This window comes from Ascaphus truei, chromosome 5 (genome assembly GCF_040206685.1).
Source record: "Ascaphus truei isolate aAscTru1 chromosome 5, aAscTru1.hap1, whole genome shotgun sequence".
NCBI lineage: Eukaryota > Metazoa > Chordata > Amphibia > Anura > Ascaphidae > Ascaphus > Ascaphus truei.
Window position 1 is genome coordinate 141,215,114 of NC_134487.1, and position 24,267 is coordinate 141,239,380.

General features: G+C 42.8%; 1 long non-coding RNA gene across 1 annotated transcript in view; it reads left to right on the forward strand.

Annotated features, from left to right (window-relative positions):
* The first annotated feature begins 1,731 nt into the window (after positions 1-1,731).
* LOC142494471 (uncharacterized) overlaps positions 1,732-24,267 on the forward strand; it is a 50,223-nt gene continuing 27,687 nt past the window's right edge. Inside the window, exon 1 of the long non-coding RNA XR_012801459.1 lies at positions 1,732-1,889. This is a non-coding gene — a long non-coding RNA (uncharacterized LOC142494471). The remainder of the gene's footprint in view (positions 1,890-24,267) is intronic.

Below are 24,267 nucleotides of genomic sequence, written 5' to 3' on the forward strand. Positions count from 1 at the left end.
AGGGTGGCCTGGATGTGACCTTCACGATTCCATCACCAAGCGCACCCACTCCGTCTGCAGAACACGTGTACCTGTATGCCATTGATGAGATGACAACCCCGGTAAGACCACGACAGGAGATGACAACAGGCCACGACTACAGGAGGAAAGCATCCTCCCAGACCACCTACCCTCGCCCGCTGCCAGAAGCACACCCGCTCCCAGAAGCACACATGCTTGCATTGAAACGCTGCCAGACATTATCTTGGTTGACCTGCCCCAGCAAGTCCGGGAGAAATACATGATCGGAAGTGCTGGTATAGCCCAGAAATATGCCCTGTGAATCTTTAAACACCACGTCAGTTATGAGGTGCACAGCGGGTGGACCCACAACGTTAATTATGAAAGGAATAGAATCATGAAGGCTCTGCCAGAAAATTTAAAGAGAACAATTTTTGAGGAAGTGCAGCGTTATTTTACGGTTACCGATCATTTAATGAGAACCGTGAGAGACACCATCAGTGGCCTTTTGAGGCATATAAGAGCTCGTCCCTGGAAGGACAGACCGTTTGGGATCGACTTTGCTGCTGCTTGATTCTTCTGTTGTTCAAAAGTTATAAAATAATGTTTTTACTCAAAAAAAATAAAAAAAAGTTGATTTTTTAAAATTGTTTTATTGTGTCACCTTTAATAAAACATACAGTGGCGGCCGCCTTTAGCCTCGTGCGGCCGTTTCAGCGTGACTTTTAAAACCGCGGGCAGATGCAGTGTTGGATGCGGCATGTTCCGGTATTTAAAGCCGCGGCCGCGTGCATTTGTATTAGCGCTGGCTCGGCATGAATGCGGCATGAACGCGGTGAAGTGCGTGGCATTTGGAAAAAATACCCAGACAAAATCAGAGATGTTGGAGAATAAAAGGGGCTGTGACAGTAAGTATAACAATAAAACAAGTGATAGACAGCACTCAAGAGAGATAAATAATGTGCGTACAGGGTGCAATGAGACCTAGGGGACCCTAATTCCCCTAAATCATATATAAAATACAAAGGTGTCCCAGCACTCACTGTCTATAAAGAAAAGGTCTACTACAAGAGTATGTCTGAAATATGCAATAAGTTTTAATGAGAACACAAAGAATTGTTATTTAAGCCCATGTCGAGAAACGGAAAAAAAAGGTTGTTTTTTTTCAGACTTGAAATTCACATTGAATGAGAAGTCATACACGCATGCGCCTAAATGTGATGACACGCATATACGTTTCAACAAGGTTCCAATGAGACGTACACGCATGCGCATAAAATAAAAACAGTATGAAAAGAAGAGCAAGCCTAGCAAAAGCATTGATTAATAAATAATACATATAGAAATGTGATGACACACATACAGTATGATTTTCAGCAAGGTTCCAATCCGCATGAGCGGAAAAAATATTTTATATTCGGAAGAAGACGTAACGTTATATTTTTGTAATACTGTACTTCTGTATACAGTACAGTATGTGTCCTCATATTTTTTTATATGTATGGCTAAGGAGCCTCAGACTACTGTATACAGTATGAACTCGTAACGTTTATCTCTGCTTCAAATATAAATCTTCAAATTACAATTACTGTACACACACACACAGACTTGCAGAACTGTATGGCTGTACAGTAGGTTGAATTGCTATTAGACTTTTAAGACAACAGCTCGCAATCGCCCACTTGAGTTTCTAGACGGTATTGCAGACATCGCTAAAATGCAATTTTCTGTGCCCGATAGAAAACCGATAGAACCCCGAGTCAATTGCTATACGGTTGCAAGACATAGCTCATCATGACCCGGTATTCAGAGCGGTACGATGGGTGAGGTGTTACAATAAAGGCTGGCGCCTCTGTATCTCTGATATGCTTGATTATCGAGGAAAATCGGTGAGTGGGACTACACACCCTCTATTCATATTCACCAATTGTCACAATATACTACACCATTATTGTTTTTTTGTCTATTTCACATATTCACGCTGTGACAAGCTGCGTTCCCTTTATTTGGAAGAATTTGCTGTCAGCCGATTATTACATTTAAGAACTATTTAATAATCTAATAAATATTTTTGGGAATTGGTCGCATGGGGGACTTCATGCAGCAGTCCAAGCAGCTGAAAATGTTCCCTTTAATATGTGCATCAATACAATCCACACAATAATAAGTAATTAGATATTTCCCTGTTGGGGCTGCAGAAGATTACCCAACATGCAAAGTTGTGCCTGTCTCAGAAGAGGAAGGGGATGTGACTTTGTAAATGGTTGCTATAGAAACAAAAATGCTTGTTACATTAGAATACATTAAAATATCTTTAAAAATAGTTTTTTTTAAATGCTACGAGTAGTTTCTCATAGTACAGAACTGATTTATTTAAAACACACACACACACACACACACACACACACACACACACACACACACACACACACACACACACACACACACACACACACACACACACACACACACACACACACACACACACACACTCACACACACATGAAGGACATTGCTTGAACTGCAGCTTTAGTAGGAACTCTGCTCCACCTTTTTTACTTGTGTAGCTCTGCGCCCCTTTGTGCACCGTGACCCCCCCTCGTTACCTCCGCTGCCGGGGGCGATGGTGAGTGCTGCCAGAGCCAAGCGGCAGCAGTATGTGTATGTGTGTATGTGTGTATGTGTGTCTGTGTGTGCATGTGTGTGTGCATGTGTGAGTGTGCGTGTGTGTGTGCGCGTGCGTGAATATATTTATCAAAGTTGCACAATGTTAATAAATAATTTATTCTCACAACATGTCTTTTTTTTAAAAATTTAAAATATTATATAATATACACACACACACATATACACACACACACACACACATGTTCCCCAGTGACACACAAACACACAGACCACTTCAAAGTGACACACACACACTGACAGCTACCAAGTGACACACACACACACAGTGATACCCGCCTCCCAAGCGCGCTTGCTGTCTCCTCTGCCAGGACAGCAAAAAGCTCCTGGTAGAGCGAGCGGCAGCAAGCAAGAGCGAGCAGCAGCACCTAAGTGCTTACTATGTCCCAGACCTAAGAGTGACACATTAAGTGGTTGATGAATTGTATCAGTAAGAGAGGAATGTGTGGAATGCGAGAGAGAGAGAGAGAGAGAGAGAGAGAGAGAGAGAGAGAGAGAGAGAGAGAGAGAGAGAGAGAGAGAGAGAGAGAGAGAGAGAGAGAGAGAAATTATTTAGATTTTTCTGAAACGTCACAAAACTTCTCTCCATTACATATTTTTAACAGTAAAAGAGATACAAGTACAATGAAACAGCAGTAGATGCAATATTTTCCACATGTGACCCTTGACTTGAGCTCATCCGTCTTCTGCATTTTTTTTGTCTGGTGCAGCTGACACTAAGCCAGGGGATCCAAACAGTCTAGTATGAGGAATAATACAGACAAGTCAAAGTCCCAGTGATCAGGAAGGTGAGGGGTTTGCTAGTCAGCACTAGAATTTAGAATGTGCCTGCTCGGCACTGGAGCTGAAACAGCTTCACAGCTTAAAGAAACCCTCCCCTAATATTCAGATTTAGCTGGACGTATGTTAAATCTCTGTGACCGTGGCTGCACATATGGCTGCACCCCCGGTACACTTCAGTATCTGGCGCCGGGGAAATTGTTGCAAGAGTATGGCACCAGTTTCATTGGCCGGGATTCACTAATCTCTGCTTCTAGGTACTGGAGCATAATGCCTAGGTCACTGCCATTCAAGCCTTATGTGGAACAGAAGAATGATTCTGTGGGCACTCTCAAGTGAATTTCAAAAAGGTAACCCTATTAAATGCAATGGCAATGCACACGTTTCAGTCCAGTTCAGTCCAACTGTTCACTGCTTTTGTTTACCATGGAAAAGTTAAAAGTTTAAAAAAAACTATTTAATAATACTTCTATTTGCCTGTTTTTTTAAATAGATGTCAACAGACTACTGTATACCTATAACTATTTAACCTACTGTATTAAACATGCCGCTGTTCTTCACTCCCTTTCATCCTAAGATGGGCTGTTCATTTAAATGAATATGAGCAGGCTTTGCTGAAGAAAGATTGATTGCCATAAAAAGAATAATCAGTTATCGCTTAGTTTTTAAAATGGTAACTATTTTTGTTATGTGAACTAAAATCAAATGATTTGTAAGGTTAGAAGATCTTGCATACGTTTGTTAGTGAACTCGAGGGAAGCTTGGGACACATGCCTTGTTGAATCAGTGCTAAAAGGAATGAAAGCCTCTTTGTATGGAGTCTACACAAAATCCTTCAAAAACACATTCATGGCCCGATCTCGCCTTTTTATTTAGCCCCTTGTGAGAACCACAAGATTTGGTTCCTCTCCCAAATCAAAGAAAACCAACGTCATAGAGCAGACCTAGTGTCCCAGCATTCATCCAAAATGCCTGCAGGGGTAGAACAAGATACAGCTTTAATTTAGGAGTTTCACTTTTTGAGTTCGCTTTTCTTTGGGTTCAACCTCATTTGATACTAGAGAAATGTAAACAACAGTATGAAGCTATTCCAAACGCCAGTTTTGCTGACTACTATAAACCATGAAATCCCTATTCTAAACTCCAGGGGTTCTGAATCTTTTAGATTAGTGGTTTTCAAACCTCTCCTCATGGACCAGCAACCACACCAGGTTTTGGAAAGGGCTAATGAAGACCTGGCTGCTGAGAGGGAACAGGTGTTGCTCAGGAGATAATCAGCAGCTTCATCTCCACAGAAACAGCAACACATAAGCAACAGTCCTGGTGGTAGACAAGCAGAACTCCAAACTGGGAACGTAGAAACCAGGGTTCAAGACCTGACATAATGTTGAGTTGGAAACAAAAAGAAAACAGCGCACAACGCCAAATAGTGAAGCAAGTAATAAAAATGTATTACAATATTAAAGGGGTATAAAATCTGCGTACATCAAATAGAAAATTCATAAGCATTTAGTGTATATCACACTTGTTTACCACTCCATGGTTGTAGACAGGGGAATCTGGTACTCAGCTTTCTCTACAGGAGCCTCTGTGGTGGTTGTGGGGCACAGGATCCCTCATACACTTTTCATCCAGCAGGATGCTGCTTTCAAGGGAGTTCCTTAACAGCAGTCTGGCTCCACTGCAGGTTCAGGCACTCAGTGGAACCGAGTCTCAAGCGGCAATATGCCTCTTCCAGGGGGTTATTTCCCTTACAGTCCTTCGTTTCTCCTTTGGAGATTTCACCGTTTTATCAGCTGCTGCAATGGCAGGGCAGTTCAGAGCCGATGGAAAGGCTCAGCAAACACTTCCGCAATTGCATGCGCCTGCACAGCGTGCCACGATGCCGCTCCGTCACGTGGTGTAGCGGAGTGACGTCACAGTTCCCGTGGCAGTGGTGAAGGAGCAGGAGAAAGTCCCTTAGAGTCTCTATAGCGGCGCATAAACCGCTCAGTCAGCACAATAACACCAAAAGATAATGGATTAAATGCAGATCCAGGGGATAATAAAAAACAATGTAATGGCATAGGTTAAATACATCCAACGCGTTTCGTACATCTAAGTACTTCTTCGTGGAAGATTCAGGGAAGAAGTACTTAGATGTACGAAACGCGTTGGATGTATTTAACCTATGCCATTACATTGTTTTTTATTATCCCCTGGATCTGCATTTAATCCATTATCTTTTGGTGTTATTGTGCTGACTGAGCGGTTTATGCGCCGCTATAGAGACTCTAAGGGACTTTCTCCTGCTCCTTCACCACTGCCACGGGAACTGTGACGTCACTCCGCTACACCACGTGACGGAGCGGCATCGTGGCACGCTGTGCAGGCGCATGCAATTGCGGAAGTGTTTGCTGAGCCTTTCCATCGGCTCTGAACTGCCCTGCCATTGCAGCAGCTGATAAAACGGTGAAATCTCCAAAGGAGAAACGAAGGACTGTAAGGGAAATAACCCCCTGGAAGAGGCATATTGCCGCTTGAGACTCGGTTCCACTGAGTGCCTGAACCTGCAGTGGAGCCAGACTGCTGTTAAGGAACTCCCTTGAAAGCAGCATCCTGCTGGATGAAAAGTGTATGAGGGATCCTGTGCCCCACAACCACCACAGAGGCTCCTGTAGAGAAAGCTGAGTACCAGATTCCCCTGTCTACAACCATGGAGTGGTAAACAAGTGTGATATACACTAAATGCTTATGAATTTTCTATTTGATGTACGCAGATTTTATACCCCTTTAATATTGTAATACATTTTTATTACTTGCTTCACTATTTGGCGTTGTGCGCTGTTTTCTTTTTGTTTCCATTTCTTAGAGTGTGTGGGGTGCTGAGCCACCCCCAATGTTTATAGCAGCAGACGCCCTTATCAACCACACGGTTATGATATAATTTATTATACAATCACTTATTCACTTGGTATTGTGGTTTATTTAGTATTTTTATGGTTTAGTCACTGCACTTCATTTATTTATAAGTAGGAGTTAGATAGTAGCGCACAGTTTATTCTTGTTTTTTTATAATGTTGAGTTGTAGCCTCAGAAACCTGGGATGGCTCAGGGCTTTGAGGAGAGGTTGGAGAATCACTGTTTTAGATCATGGTAGCCCAATTCAGAGGGATACAATCTGTCTGTTTTTATCCAGACACTCTCATTCAATGGCCTGTGAAATTGTTTGGCTGGATTTTGGACAAAAACTAATGTATATCCGTCACGTTGTCATGGCAATGTAATGTCGCAGCATCATTTGACGCCGCTATGCTACAGAAGGAGGAGGACGGCTTGAAGGTGATAAGAGACCTTAACAGAGGCCCCACCTTTACAGAGGCCCCACCTTTACAGAGGCTCCTAAAGCAAATGTTTGTAAGTTACGGGGAGCCACGCCGCCCTCGGCGCGCTCCCCGCTCATCCACTGCTGCACTCGGCACTCTCTCCGGTCCCGCTCCTACCTCCACAGGTCCCGCCGGCTCCACCGACTCCCGTCACAGCTCTGGCACAAATGCGTGCACCCGCCCCAGCCTCTTAAAGGCATATCACCCCAAGGACGGCAGGCCGCGCAAATCACGCACGCATCTCTCTCTCTCAAGCTCCACCCCAGGGAGCTCACCTGTACCTGCTTCCCTGCCTCCTATCACAGCCTCACCTCTGCACACACCTCCACTCTGCTGTTCTGCCATTGGACTGTCTCTGGTGGAAATATAGGTGAACAATAGCGCTCATGCAAACAATGATAATTTAAAACCTGTGATATATAGTCCAAAAAGGTAGTCCTGGAGCTGCCCAAAGAAGAAGAATCCTACCCAGATTTGGTAACGTAGGGGAAAAAACACCTCCTGTGGCGCTGAGGCAAGGTATGGATAAGGTTGTAGACAAGGTTCTTTTCTGGATGGATTCCCTCAAGAAAAAAAGAAGAAAAAACAAGCATACACACTGCAATAGTGCATTATCCAGGGACAACAAGGATATATAAAGAGAGCACTTTAATACATATTAAAAAAAAACACATTATAAAATACAATGAATTACACTAAAAAGTTATCTGTGCCTCTGCATTAGAACCAGAAGTCTTGAAACTTGCTCCGCTTTGGTAAAATTGGAAACCTACTCACCAAAAGTGACTAGGACATAAGCATTAGTATAATGGTCTTGTCAGCAGGTAAACCACTTGCCGTGGTCAAGCTGGCCAATAGCAAGCCGCAAGTGAGGACTCCCCGACTTCCTATTGGCCCGCGTGACGTGGGACATTTAAAGTTGCCATTTCGATAGCTCCTTCAAGCCCAACTGGAGATGCTACCAGCACCCCCTTCCAAGGTAAGTATCTCGGGAAGCAGGGGTCCCGGAGCTGAAAATAACACGGTTCAGATCCTGCGTCCCCCTATAAAAAAAAAATCTTAAAAAGTGTTACTATGTTCTGATGCATTAAAATACATAGTAAAAAAAAATAGCGGAATATTATTGCAATGGTTTAATTGTCTAAGACTGACTAAATGAGTGCAGTGAATTGATGAGTGCGTGAATGCAGGTATCTATTTGTGACCGTCATTGGGTGAGTATCTGGAGGCAAGTTTGGGAACAGGTGTATTTCATCATATAGTGATGAGCTATTATTCGCAAAATTAATGACGCCCTTCTTTTGGTGATCTAAAATTTGGTAGCTCTAGCAACCTCCATATTCCTAAAACTTAGAGCATGGATGTTCACTGCAAGCTGCAAGGATCCTGAATGGTATTGTGACCAAAAGAAAATAATGGGTTCAATGCCCTGCTGCAGAGATAGGCATGGGGAGTGGAGATGGGAAATGTGGGGGGTGGGAGGGGATAAAGAGGGGATTGGGAGAGAAGGTATATGGGGGGAGAGGGAGAGAAGGGGGATGGGGGAGAGAAAAAGAGAAAGGGGATGGGGAGAGGATATATTGGGAAGAGGGAGAGAGAAAGGAGATGGAAAAGGGAGATAAAGAAAGGGGGAATGGGGGAGAGATGGGAGTGGGGGGAATATGGAGGTTGCTGCAATCGAAGTTAGCTTAGTGTGTAAAAATGACGCAGTGACACTGATGATGTGCAGCTCGGGTCTTGCAGTAAGATATGAAAATTGGACACCAACATACTATGAGGTTTCAGGGCCTGCGCTCCACCTCTTGCTGTGTGATGTAGTACATGCACATTTTAAAGTACAATGTCAATGTATTTTTCCTAATGCAATATCTGACATACAATAAATACTGTAAGTGGTGGGGTTGACATGTAATGAGCCAATTACTGTAGCTTTACTTAGTTCCAAAGAACTATGGCTACATAATGGTATATAGCTGCTGGAAATGACAAGCCTTTTATGTTTAAATGATCAATCCAAGTGCAGTGCTTGAGCAGCAAGTCCTCTTAGGATACATATCACTAAGATGCATTTGTGTCTTCATTAAAACAATAACGTATCCTAATTGGGATTGCCACCGACCAGCCCCAAATTGACCTTTCAAGGTTGAAAGGGTTAACAGAATCTTATGGTTCCATCAAGACCGAGTTGTGCAAATTATAGTAGAGTCCAGGCATAGTATATTTTCATGGCATTTATGCCTAAGGTTAAACTGGGGTTACATTCCTGCTGGATACATCCAGGCAAGGGGTGGTAAAGGTCTTTTTTTTTCTTCTCATTATGAGTAAGTTACCGTGAAAAAGACAATATGTTCTCTTGGATCTACAGACTAGGAGGTTTTTTTTTCCTAGTGCATTTAAAAAAAAAAAATCTGGAAAAAGAACAAGACGTAGTACTGTTTGTTAATGTTGGCTCCCAGATGAAGACAAAAACACAAACAATTATGTGCTTTGGCTGCATGATGACCCACACGTTGAGCTCCCTGTACAGTAGGCCTCTCTTTTACGTACACTTCCACAAAAACTGACAGCTTGAAAAAGTTAATGCAACTGCCTGTGGGGATATTTGTGTGTTACTGACTCAAGAACTGCTGTTATCTGCCAAGCAAAAGCCCTTCCTGCTTGCTCTAAGATCTAGGCGTTTTTTGTCCATATAATTGAGCCCTTGTACCCCCACCCTAAGTGAGATTGGGGTCATCTGCTTCTCTGGCTACTCCATTTAGGTGGTGGGCTGTACCTGTGTGGCAGCAGGAGGGCTGAGTGCTCCGCGGTGTTGTGGGGAGAACAGGCAGGACAGGTTTTCAGGGTACCTTAGTTCTTTGGTGCAGCGTAACCAGTCAGCATGGATACTCTGGATAGCAGCAGGATGGCCCAGACTGACACCTTTCTTCCGGCTCAAGACAGTAAATCACACTTCTTTATAGTTCAATGGTATTTATTGCAGTTAGATCAGATGTACAAAGCGGGTGAATTCTTCTCCTAACTTCCCCTAATGAAGGTGCACTGATTAGGGCTTGAGGCCCAGACCAGGCCTTCAGGACTCCTCCTCTGTCACCTAGTGAGACAGAGGGTAGCTGTATTCACTCCGCAGGGGAGGATAGAGAGCTCCCCACTTTAGGAAAGTGCCAGTATGTATAGCCTTGAGTTTGTGTCTGTAACCCTGCCCCTGCAGGTTGAATACTGGAAGGGGTGCCTTCCAATGTAGGAAGGGAAGTGGCGGTGCACTGCGTTTCAACAATGAAAATTGCGTTCCAAGTGAAGGAAGTGCGACGGATGCTGGGTCTTCGTATCCAAAAAAACAATTTATTGAACGTGTAGCTACATACAGGTAAAAAACAAGAGCCTTGAAGGGAACCTCTGACGTGTTTCATGCAAGGTATGCTCTTTGACAAAGAGCATACCTTGCATGAAACGCGTCAGAGTTTCCCTTCAAGGCTCTTGTTTTTTTATCTGTATGTTGTGTGGCAAACGGCTTACTCCGGGGCTCCGCCGTCTGTCCGGGACTGTTAGAACACGGTCTTTTAGGGTAGGTTAAATGATGAGACGTCACGTACTGTTCCTTTAAACAGGCTATGCCTGGTTTATTCAGTCCCAGGCACTGAGACTGCCACAGTTTAAACAGAAAACAAAGCCAAACAAAAAGCTGCTCGTCTGAGCGATAACTTAAACTTAGATGTCCCTGACTCAGAGTTGGAAGTGGCTTGTCCACTTCCACCAACAAAATAAGTACCTTTGCAGTCTTTAGACAAACTAACAGAATGAATGAAGCGATTTGGGAAAGAGGCTTTCTCACCCCTCTGCAGTTCAGCAGCCTTCCAGGCTCTTGGGCGGGGCTCAGAGGAAACAGGAAACAGGTCTTATATACCTGAACTCTAATCAGCATGACAGGTGACAGAAAACAGGCAGCAGACAAACTGTGGAATGGAGTGCCTGTACCACGAGGCTGCCCTGTTCAGCTTAGACAGGACAGAAACTGTTCAGTATCCTGGGAGCCCTGTATATGGAGTTTATTACCAACCCCTGGTTTCTGTCACATATCCTCCCCCCCAGCTCAGACCTCGAGGGGTGAGCGACCATGGATATTAGGGAGTGCATCCTTGACAACCCGTCGGCATTGCCATGTTTGTGCCCCGACCTGTGTTCCACAGAAAATTTAAAGGGCTGTAGGCTTAGGAACCACCTGGTCACCCTAGCGTTCTTCTCCCTATTTTGACACATCCAGGTAAGGGGTGCATGATCTGTGACCAATCGGAACTTTCTCCCCAACAGATAATACTTGAGTGTCTCTACAGCCCACTTTATTGCGAGACACTCTTTCTCGACTATGGAGTAATTTTTCTCCTGGGGATTTAGTTTCCTACTTAAATAAAGGATGGGGTGCTCCTCCCCTTGAGACTCCTGGGAGAGTACCGCCCCCAGCCCTACCTCAGATGCGTCGGTTTGGACTACGAACTCTTTGGAGAAGTCAGGTGTGACCAACACTGGTTGGGCACAGAGAGCTTCTTTCAGGCTTCTAAAGGCCTGTTCGGCTTCGGGGGACCACTTTACCATTAGCGGTCCTCTTGCTTTTGTGAGGTCGGTTAGTGGGGTTGCCTTAGTTGCAAAATTGGGAATAAACCTCCTATAGTAGCCAATTAACCCCAAAAAGGTCCTTACTTGTTTTTTTGTGACTGGCCTTGGCCAATTTTGTATCGCCTCTACTTTGAGTGTTTGTGGTTTGAGTAACCCTCTACCAATAGAATACCCCAGATACTTGGCCTCCTCCAGACCAATAGTGCATTTAGCGGGGTTAGCAGTTAGTCCAGCAGACCGAACTGCGTCGAGCACAGCTTGGACCTTTGGAAGGTGGGACTGCCAATCTTCACTATGGATTACCACATCATCCAGGTAGGCGGCAGCGTACCGAACATGTGGTTTTAAAATTTTATCCATCATTCTTTGGAATGTGGCGGGAGCTCCATGTAAGCCAAAAGGCAGCACCTTATATTGAAAGAGGCCGTCTGGGGTTGAGAAGGCTGTTTTTTCTTTTGCCCTTTCTGTGAGGGGAACCTGCCAGTACCCTTTTGTTAGGTCTAGGGTTGTGAGATATCGGGCTTTGCCCAGTCTCTCTACAAGTTCATCCACCCTGGGCATAGGATAAGTATCAAATTTTGACACCGCGTTTAGTTTCCGGTAGTCATTACAAAACCTTGTTGTACCGTCTGGCTTTGGGACTAAAACTATAGGGCTGTTCCACCCACTTTGGGATTCCTCAATTACGCCTAGTTTTAGCATTTTTTTAACCTCTAAACTTATAGCCTCTCTCTTGGCCTCTGGGATTCGGTACGGTTTAAGGTTAACTCGGACCCCCGGTTCAGAGACTATGTCATGTTTAATTACGTTAGTTTTACCTGGCTGTGTAGAGAAGATTTCTTTGTTCCTTCTCACTAAACTCTGGACCTCTCGTTTCTGATGCACGGACAGTGTTTCAGCTATGCTAACCTCTGGGTCAGTTTCTTGATTCTCTGACGGACCTGGGGGTACTAGGGTTAACAAGACCTCTCTATCTTTCCAGGGCTTGAGTAGGTTTATATGGTAAATTTGCTCAGGTTTCCTCCTACCTGGCTGCCTTACCCTATAATTTACTTCTCCCACTCTTTCCAAGACCTCATATGGCCCATGCCATTTAGCAAGGAATTTACTCTCCACGGTGGGAACCAGAACTAGTACCCTATCACCTGGAAAAAAAATTCTGACCCTAGCACCCTTATTACACGTATTCCTTTGTGCTTCTTGAGCTTTCTCCATGTGTTCCCTCACTATGGGTAGGACTGCAGCAATGCGGTCCTGCATTTGGGCAACATGCTCTATTACACTTCTGTAAGGGGTAACCTCGTGTTCCCAAGTTTCTTTGGCTATATCCAGTAAGCCCCTTGGATGTCGGCCATACAATAGTTCAAACGGGGAGAAGCCTGTGGATGACTGGGGAACTTCCCTAATGGCAAATAACAGGTATGGTAACAAACAGTCCCAGTTTTTCCCATCCTTATCGACCGCCCGGCGTAACATGCTCTTTAAGGTTTTATTGAACCTTTCCACTAAACCATCTGTTTGTGGATGATAGACTGAGGTTCTGAGATGCTTGATTTTTAGGAGTTTACATAGCTCTTTTGTTACTTGGGACATAAATGGTGTTCCCTGGTCAGATAAGATCTCTTTAGGAATTCCGACCCGGGAAAACAGAAGTACTAACTCTTTTGCTATGTTTTTAGCAGAGGTGCTACGTAGGGGAACTGCCTCCGGATATCGGGTAGCATAATCTAATATTACCAATATATGCTGATGTCCCCTAGCAGACTTTATTAGGGGTCCTACTAGATCCATAGCAATCCGGTCAAATGGTACCTCTATTATGGGAAGGGGTACCAATGGGCTGCGGTATGCTTTGAACGGGGCGGTGATCTGACATTCTGGGCATGAGGAACAATAGTTTGTAATTTCTGCCAGAACCCCAGGCCAATAAAAGCTTCGGAGAACCTTTTCTTTTGTCTTTTCCACCCCTAGGTGTCCCCCCAATGGATGACTATGTGCGAGGTGTAATACTACGTTACGGAATGTCCGTGGTACCAACAATTGTTTAGTTGTAACTGATTTTCTTTTATCAACCCGATATACTAGGTCGTTCTCTACCTCGAAGTAGGGGTAAGCAAGTGACCTATCTGGTTGGCCATGAGTACTATTCTGGTCCCGTATATTTCCCCTTGCTACCGCTAATGTGGGGTCCTCCCACTGGGCCTTCTTAAAACTCCCAGGACTGACCTCTAGGTCAGCGAGGGTCTTATCCTGTACTGGGGTGGTAAGTGCCTGATCAACATCTTGATTTGGGGTATTCCCTACCAAAGTAGTGATGGGGAAGGGAATTTCACAGCACTCCTCCTTTTCCCCCTTCTTATTTGGGCCCTCGTCAACCTCCATTTCTGAAAAAGGGAAAGGATTTGTTTCTTCTAACACTTCGTTATGGTCTGCTATTGAACTCTGGGCGCTATTCTGAGCTGGGGACCACATTTTTAGAAAATGGGGAAAGTCGGTCCCTATTAACACATCATGTGCCAGTTTGGGTACAACACCCACCTTGAAATCTAAAGAACCAAATTCTGTTTCAAAAAAAACATCAACAGTGGAATATTCATGATTATCCCCATGTATACAACAAATTGCCACTCTTTGTGAACTGTTTACCTGTTTCTTCTTAATGGGCAATAGGTATTCGGACACTAGTGTGACCATACTCCCAGAGTCAAGAAGTGCCCGAACCCTCTTACCATTAACCTTTACAAATGCCCACAGATGGTTATTCAAGGGGTCCTCTGGGCTAGGGCCCATACATTGGGACAACAGCGAATAAGGTTCCACGCTGTTGCATTGCATGGGCTCATCATTTAGCGGGCAGATTTTTGCTGTGTGGCCCCTCTCATGACAATTTACACATTTAGGTACATAGTCTGTGTCCCACTTAGAGCCTTTTCCCGGCTCCCCATGTTGGCTATTGCCCTTAGTGTGCGAACCACTGTTGCTGGAGCGGCGTGAAAGTGGTCGCCGCTCTTCAGCGCCCCTTAACCCCGGTACCCTTTTACCGTCTCTGGAAGAGTCCTGGAACCTCGGATAGTGGGGTTGCTCCACGACTGTGGGTTGCGGGTGCTCTTCTGCTGCACTGTACCTTTCTACAAGGGCCACAAGCTCATCCGCATTGTGGGGGTCACTCCGACTGACCCAACGGCGTAAGGCAGAGGGAAGTTTCCTCAAGAACTGGTCCATGACCAACCGTTCCACGATGTGGCTTGCTGAGTTGATCTCGGGTTGTAGCCACTTCCGGGCGAGGTGGATGAGGTCATACATCTGGCTTCGGGTGGCTTTATCCATCGTGAAGGACCATGCGTGAAACCTTTGGGCACGAACAGCCGTGGTTACGCCGAGGCGGGCGAGGATCTCGAACTTCAATTTTGCATAGACGTTAGCTTCGGCTGGCTCTAGATCAAAGTAAGCCTTCTGGGGTTCGCCGCTTAGGAAGGGTGCGATTAGACCAGCCCACTCAGCTTCTGGCCATCCCTCTCTCTGTGCCGTGCGTTCAAACGTGAGAAGATAGGCTTCCACATCATCCGAGGGTCCCATCTTCTGAAGGTAGTGGCTTGCCCTGGTCATTTTCGGAACTGGGGCTGCCTCTGCCAGTGGAAGGTTACTGATAGTCCCCCTCAGGATCTCGAGTTCCTGCTGTAAGCCCTGAGCGAACCGCTTTTGCTCCTCTCTCAGCAGGCGGTTTGTCTCTTGCTGGTTTGCATTAGTCTCTTGCTGGGCTATTAACAGCTGTCGCTGGGTTTCATTCGCCTGTTGCTGGGCTTCATTCGCGTCTTTCTGGACAGCGACATTGCGTACCAGCGCACTCACCACGTCTTCCATCTTGTTTGGAGAGAGAGAAAAAAAAAACCTTCTTTTTTTTTTTTTTTTTTTTTTTTTTTTTTTTAACCCCCAGACCTTTCAGTGTTCTGCCCGCATTCTCCACCATATGTGACAAACGGCTTACTCCGGGGCTCCGCCGTCTGTCCGGGACTGTTAGAACACGGTCTTTTAGGGTAGGTTAAATGATGAGACGTCACGTACTGTTCCTTTAAACAGGCTATGCCTGGTTTATTCAGTCCCAGGCACTGAGACTGCCACAGTTTAAACAGAAAACAAAGCCAAACAAAAAGCTGCTCGTCTGAGCGATAACTTAAACTTAGATGTCCCTGACTCAGAGTTGGAAGTGGCTTGTCCACTTCCACCAACAAAATAAGTACCTTTGCAGTCTTTAGACAAACTAACAGAATGAATGAAGCGATTTGGGAAAGAGGCTTTCTCACCCCTCTGCAGTTCAGCAGCCTTCCAGGCTCTTGGGCGGGGCTCAGAGGAAACAGGAAACAGGTCTTATATACCTGAACTCTAATCAGCATGACAGGTGACAGAAAACAGGCAGCAGACAAACTGTGGAATGGAGTGCCTGTACCACGAGGCTGCCCTGTTCAGCTTAGACAGGACAGAAACTGTTCAGTATCCTGGGAGCCCTGTATATGGAGTTTATTACCAACCCCTGGTTTCTGTCACAGTTGCTACACGTTCAATAAATTGTTTTTTGGATACGAAGACCCAGCATCCGTCGCACTTCCTTTACTTGGAACGCAATTTTCATTGTTGAAACGCAGTGCACCGCCACTTCCCTTCCTACATTGGAAGGCACCCCTTCCTGCTTCCGCATTGGGCTGAGAACACACTGTCACCAGGACTCTACAAACGGAGGTTGTGAGTACCCTTGTGGGATCAATATTGTACTGTGGAAGGTCTAGCTCTAAAGGTTTATGGATTTTTAGTTCCAGGGTAAAGTTTCCTTTTATTATTGGTTTCCTTGCATCCTTAGGATACTACTGTATGCACCATGTTATACCCTCAACTCTGAGCATTTAAGACTATATTCTGCTTCATACTCACATTCATTAACCTTGTGACCACAACATATGTGCATTTAATACTAAGACATGACCTACTACCTTGATATTGCCTTGAGCACTGGATTAGGAGACCTGTCTCTGTTTTTTCTGAATTGAATACTGATAGGTCATCACATCAAATGTGTGACCTAATCAGTATCCTTGCCTCAGGCTGACACTCTCTGGCTGTTGCTATGGCCCGCCCTTGGATACCTACAATTGTATCAAAGGCTGCAAAAAGCACACAATGCCTTAGAGAAGGAATTAACCCATCCACTCCCTGCACCTAACAGATAGGGCCCAGGAAAAGGCATAGCGGCCGGGATGCTATGCTACATTATTTGTGGGAGGTTTACACTTCTGGTAAGAAACAAAATAAATTGACACCAAAAAATGTTTTGGCCGGCGCTCCCACAGTGTATATCCATGAAATAATAATGAATACTTAATACGGTGACAAAATTATGCACAATAATGTGGCAATGAAAATATAATGCTATTCCGTACACAGCTTCATAGTGAATATGACATTTATAGAAATAAAAAACATATGTAAGTGATGGTGTAAAAAGTAATACAATTAAAAAATTCTCCATTCAAACCCTAGGATAAGGAACCATCACCCGAGTTCCTTTGTACATCTAGTCTTCTCCAAAAAGTAGAGCTTAGGACATTACGAATAATGTCAGGGCTTATTAATGATGGACAGTGACTTGGTGCATATGAGGTCTACAATCAGAAGTGCAGTGACTTGTCAGGGTTTATTTTGCTACTTTCTCCAAAAAGAAGGGGAGTGTAGGACAGCACCGAAAATAGAAGAAAGAACACAGAAAAAAATAATATCATAATAACGTTGAAACATTAATGTGATGGGATCTCGCTGTATCTTCTGAAGTACAGTATCTGCTCACATGTTCTCCGATATAAAAAGGCACATCTCAAACTGTGGTACTTTCTGTGTGTGTGATCTGATGGGTGCAGGTAATCTCAGGGAAGATTGGGGAAAGAGACACAATAGTGTAGCTGGTACAAACAAGTCTATGCATTTTTAAAATCTCACAATGCACATTTACACAGGGAACATAAACACAAATAAACAAAATAAACCCAGACAAGTCACTGCACTTCTGCTTGTAGATCTCATATGCACCAAGCCACAGTCCATCATTAACAAGCCCTGACATCATTAGTAAACTATGCATGATGAGCCACATCTCTTTTTTTTCCTGCTGGGAAAATGTAGGAGACATCATCTTTCATTCACTTGCGTTGGGCTGAGGGATCTCTGTTCAGGGGGAAAGCTGCCATAATAATGCCCTTTTCAGCAAATTATGAGCCATTCACCCTGAGCTATACAAAACATAGGCCCATAAGAGACCACATACAAACAGGACCTTCATAGTTCTGTGGTTATCTACTCTAAGTACAGTACTGTACGTGAATCCCCGGATTTAAAAAACATGAGTACAATAAAAGGTACAGTACTAAAATACTTTCTAGTATCATTGGATAGAACTTATTTAAGACAGTGTTACATGTTATTAAGCACTTTTTGTTAAAACGTAGAAGCTCAAGAAAAGTTAAATTTCACCTACAGATTTGACTGATATGTAAAGTTGCAAGTGGCAATTTGCAGTCTCCTGGGGCAATCCTCGCTCTGCAAGTCATCCATGTGACATTTCCATTATGGGGTTTCCTCACTCTGTTAATTCTAACCTAATGTTTTGACACCCGACAACCTAAGCACCTGCTCTGAAATACTGATCTAAAATTGAACCATGATAATTATTTCCACTGCAGTCTGCAAAACCAGCCTTTCTCCAGATGTCGGTACGGTGGTGGATTCAGCACAAACAATGCAATGTACCCGTTAAGAGGGTTCAATCACTCAGAAAAGCACATTACTGATTATATAACTCTCTCTCTCTCTCTCTCTCTCTCTCTCTCTCTCTCTCTCTCTCTCTCTCTCTCTCTCTCTATGTTAGAAGTAAAAAAAAATCTTATCAGGAGCTCAAGAATTGAATATCTAGGGATTGCTTTTCATGCTGCTTTTCTGTTTCCTGTGCTCACAGCATCATCTAACATTTACACTCGCCTCTTCAACACTTGTGAAAAACACTGTGACGAGAAGTAAGAAAAGCTACTTCTTTCCAAGATGCATAAGCACCATCATCTTCTATCCAACAGCTGAATACAGGGCAGAAACCCTAGTCACCAATAACCTAAAGGGGTGACTTTTCAATAGAAAATAGTTGTGTGTGTGTTCAATGCCTACGTGCTGTGTAAGTGCAATGATTCATTTGATTACTACTTCATTAAATCAGGTTTTACAGCAAAGACAAATTATATTGTAGTGAATATATGATAGCTCAGTGTTAACACTCTACCATATTAAATAGGGAACGTATGTGTAACTGATATGAGGGAAAAAGACATAAAGGACACAACCTGAGTGACATTTTAGTGGGTACTTATGCAATAATTCAATTTTTACCTCACTCGGAAAATGTTTCATAGGAGGAAGTGAAACGCACACTGGTGGTTTTGAAGATGGGATTGACATGTGGTGATTTTGGCATTAGCAAGTATAACCTCTATTGTCAACACCTTTGCCACTTACGGCACACCTGTGAGCATGTGACCTGAATATGAGACAAGGGTTAATACACAGCTACGTAGCTGACTCACTTTTCACCTTCCGCAAAGGTCCCTCAAATGAACTATATCTCCCTTCACTCTGTCCCAATATCCATCTGTCATGAACAGCACACTTGTGAGCATGTGATATATATATATATACCACTGTCATTAAGGTTATGGTGGGTAACAAAAGTGACAAAAACCCTCCACAGTAAAGCATAAAGCATAAAGCATGTCATTTCCCAGAATCCTTTGCTGCAGTGGAAGCGCTGTATGCTGGGTGACAATGGGGAAAGACAGGGTTGCAGACCTGTCTAAGACATGCAAATGAACATACAGTAATATTTACAGTTGATATATATATATATACACACACAGTTGTGTGAAAAAGAAAGTACACCCTCTTTGAATTCTATGGTTTTACATATCTGGACATAATAACAATCATCTGTTCCTTAGCAGGTCTACAAATTATGTAAATACAACCTCAGATGAACAACAACACATGACATATTACACCGTGTCATGATTTATTTAACAAAAATAAAGCCAAAATGGAGAAGCCATGTGTGAAAAACTAAGTACACCCTTACTGCTTCCATAGGAATTAAGATGCTAAGTAGCAGACAGGTGCTGCTAATCAAATACCCTTGATTAATTGATCATCAGCAAGTGTGACCACCTCTATAAAAGCCGACGTTTTTGCAGTTTGCTGGTCTGGAGCATTCAGGTGTGTGTTAACACAATGCCAAGGAGAAAAGACATCGGCAATGATCTTAGAGAACCAATTATTGCTGCCCATCAATCTGGGAAGGGTTATAAGGCCATTTCCAAACAATTTAAAGTCCATCATTCTATAGTGAGAAAGATCATTCAAAAGTGGAAAACATTCAAGACAATTGCCAATCTTCCCAGGAGTGGACGTCCCAGCAAATTCACCCCAAGGTCAAACCGTGCAATGCTCAGAGAAATTGCAAAAAACCCAAGAGTTACATCTCAGACTCTACAGGCCTCAGTTACCATGTTATATGTTAAAGTTCATGGCAATACAATTAGAAAAAGACTGAACAAGTATGGTTTGTTTGGAAGGGTTGCCAGGAGAAAGCCTCTTCTCTCTAAGAAGAACATGGCAGCATGGCTTAGGTTTGCAAAGTTGCATCTGAACAAACCACAAGACTTCTGGAACAATGTCCTTTGGACAGACGAGACCAAAGTGGAGATGTTTGGCCATAATGCACAGCGCCATGTTTGGCGAAAACCAAACACATATCAGCACAAACACCTCATACCAACTGTCAAACACGGTGGTGTAGGGGTGATGATTTGGGCTTGTTTTGCAGCCACAGGACCTGGGAACATTGCCGTCATTGAGTCCACCATGAACTCCTCTGTATACCAAAGTATTTTAGAGTCAAATGTGAAGCCATCTATCCGACAGCTAAAGCTTGGCGAAATTGGGTCATGCAACAGGACAACGATCCCAAGCACACCAGCAAATTTACAACAGAATGGCTGAAAAAGAAAAGAATCAAGGTGTTGCAATGGCCCAGTCAAAGTCCAGACCTCAACCCGATTGAAATGCTGTGGCGGGACCTTAAGAGAGCTGTGCATAAACAAATGCCCACAAACCTCAATGAACTGAAGCAACATTGTAAAGACGAGTGGGCCAAAATTCCTCCACAATGATGTGAGAGACTGATAAAGTCATACAGAAAATGATTACTTCAAGTTATTGCTGCTGAAGGTGGTTCTACAAGCTATTGAATCATAAGGTGTTCTTAGTTTTTCACACATGGCTTCTCCATTTTGGCTTTATTTTTGTTAAATAAATCATGACACGGTGTAATATGTCATGTGTTCATCTGAGGTTGTATTTACCTAATTTTTAGACCGGCTAAGGAACAGATGATTGTTATTATGTCCTGATATGTAAAACCATAGAATTCAAAGAGGGTGTACTTTCTTTTTCACACAACTGTACATTCATATACAACCATAGTGAATACACAAGGCTAAACAAACCAACGCACCTTTCGCCTACGCAATGGAACTTCAAATGAGACTATTTAACCCTTAGTCCATTGCAATCATATCTATCCCCTTATCAATATGCATGAAATATTTGTAAACTGAATGTGTATAACCTTTGTCCATTTAATGTACCCATTTATTATTATACTGTAGCTCTTTTTTTTCTTGTCTGTCTCTTGTGTAACAAAGTAATTGTATTTAATTGCACTTGTCCTAACACTGACTGTAAAGTATTGTGATGCCCTCTTAAGTGGAGGCCTGTATTTAAGTAAAAAAATAAATGATGAGGATGATAAAATTTGCATAGTGGTCTCTGTCTATTAAAAAAAAAATGAATACAATAATCTGCAATAGCAAAATGTGTCCGAAAAATGAACTTTACGCTCTACTCTCTACCAAGCGTGCAACAGTTCAAATCAGAGCCCAAAGCATTACAGTACATGTTAAAATTTTGTTTTAATATAAAAAAATACAGTGCTTAGATTACCGAAAAAAGATTATTACAAGAACATACAGTTACAATAAATGTAGACAAGTTTCTAAAAATAAAAGGATAAACATGGCAGAATTCCCTAAACGTTACCACACATCATAAGTTTTTGCCAGAGAGGTCATTGGTGTAGAAAAGATGAAAAATCATGTGTCTGATCCCCAACACACCTATGTTAAATTCTGTTTTTCTATTCAAAACATGCCAACATTTATGCCCAGACCTTCTTGCATTAGACCACACATAAAACCCACCCCTGTCGTAAATATGTTACTGGGTTGACATTTAAGACTTGAAAGAAAAACAAAAATGTCTTGCGACGTTTAAATGTGGTCTGAATATATAAAAGGCCTCATAACTTTGTGGCCATAATCCTTAGTCACACGCGACTCATATCAATAGGTTCAGGCGAGTTTGCTGAATGTGACAATTTTGATCGGCTTTCTGCTAAATTTGAGCGACAAAAGGATAACTGTCCCTTTTCACCTTCTAAAAAGGAAGATGAATGCTGCACTCCCCAACAATGATGATAAATACCGGTGCTCCTGGTTCAGGAATCTCTGGGTGGTATTCCAAGTGAAAGGGGAAGGAAGAGCCTGGGCACTACGGATTTCTGCTTGTGAAAAAAAGAATTTATTAAGCCAGTGTGATCAGTATGATCAGTATGATCAGTATGATCAGTATGATCATACTGGCTTAATAAATTCTTTTTTTCACAAGCAGAAATCCGTAGTGCCCAGGCTCTTCCTTCCCCTTTCCACCTTCTAACCATGAAGAGTTTGGCCTTATTGCATCTGTCTACTTTCAACAATTGAAAATATCTCAAAGTTATACTTCCGAATAGGTGCCAGGTCGAGGATTCCATATTTCATAACTTTTGAAATGTAGGGTTAGTCATGTCCCTTGACACTCTGTAGAACCCTTCCAGCAAAGCTTATCAAAGGTTATTTACAAGGGTCCATTTATTTTAGTGATAGGATGGTTATATTTCAATCTCATCTCTGGCAAAGCAGATGTTCTTATCTCTAGATTCGATCCGTCCTATACAACCCAGACCTGCCTTGACAGGCAAAAAAAAATAATTGTGTTTTTAACACAATTTGGAATTGATGTTAACCCCTGAAGTACCAGATTGATTAAAATACTTACTATCCCCTGCTATTTTTATTACAACCTGCATCATTGCTTCAACAGTATTAAGCCACTTCTACCTAGAGAAGATATCTACTTTGTGCAGTTCTCATTTCTGTGAACGCTTTATTTGAAATAGTGATTTATTAAGAATAACCCTACTGCTAAGTGGAAAAACACACATGATATGATCAAATACATCACAGGAATTTGACTAAGAGAATTAACTCCACTGCTATATTGTTTATAGTAAAGAACTTATTCAGTTGACTGGACTTCATGAAGTTATGAAAGTTTGTGGTGCTATGTATTGTGACAGAGTCACTGACTCAGTAGGCTGTGACAGTGAATGGAGAGATGCTGCAGCCAGTTCACAGAGTGTTAATCTCCTCAGACAGAGAAAGCATAGCTGAAGACTGATTAAACAGGGGCTGAACTCATGAGTGAAACAAGTGCTTTAAAAAGCAGGAAGTTGCTCACACGAGGTGAGCTTGTTTTTCCACAGGAAGGTGGAGAGAACTCTCCCGGCTTGGAAGCCGTAGCAGCTGCTGCTTCTCTGGTCCCCAGTTCTGCGAGGAGCTTTGCTGCTGGGACCAGCTGGGACCCCAACCCAGGATAAAGATAAACATTGGTGCGAGGCTGGACACAGCCTGCTCCCCGGAATTGTGTTCCTGTTTGCTGTTTGGAGCTGCAACAGATAAGACTTTATTATTACACTTATTGGTTATACTTTGTGTTGCATATGTTTTGGGCATGACCAGATTAGCTGGCTGTTTTGTTAGTAAGGGCTCAAGAAGTGAGTTAGTTTCCCTAAAGGGAACAGGCTTTAATTTTCAAGAAAGTAGTTTCTTAAAGGGACAGTGCACCCGTACTTTATTTTGGTTGTGGCTAATAAACCACTATAGTTGAACGTTTTCCACCGTGTCTAGCGTCTTACTGACCCCGCCGCGAGGCCGTCCTTCCACAGTATGTACTCTAGTAGCCTCATTGCTCCTTTTCCTATTGTTTTATGTCGGAAGCGCATATTCCCATTATTATAATATTAGGTCACGTATATTGTAAAGCGCTATGTACCTGGATGGCTCTATATAAAGATATACATACATCATATATTTTTTCAGATTTTATTGTGTTTTCATACTAGCACTAGCTGTGTGAGAGAGAGCATGGCGTTTCTTGAGTCATCTTTACCCAGTTTACTAGCATTACTATTTATTATTGCGAAAGTTGCACATGTAAATTTTGGACTATCTTTTTGAATTGTATACAATCTGCACATTAAGTCCTGCAGGTGAAGCGTATAGATATTTTGTACTGTAGTTGAAGTATTTTATTTTGTTTGTTATTTTCAAGTTGCCGCTTTAGTTATTGTGAACATTTTTTTCTTTATCATATATTTGTTTTTTGATAAAATAATTCCAACCAATGGATGAATTATAAAATAATAAATATATGGTATTTTGAATAAAAAAAAAATATATTTGTTGTTATTCTGGGGGCAAGCTGCAGTGCTAGTTAGTCCTACTTTTGTCTTTTTTTGGTTATTTTTAATATTTACATTGTTGCCTCAACAATGTATTGCTAACAGAACAAAGACACTCAGACCTTCAGATTT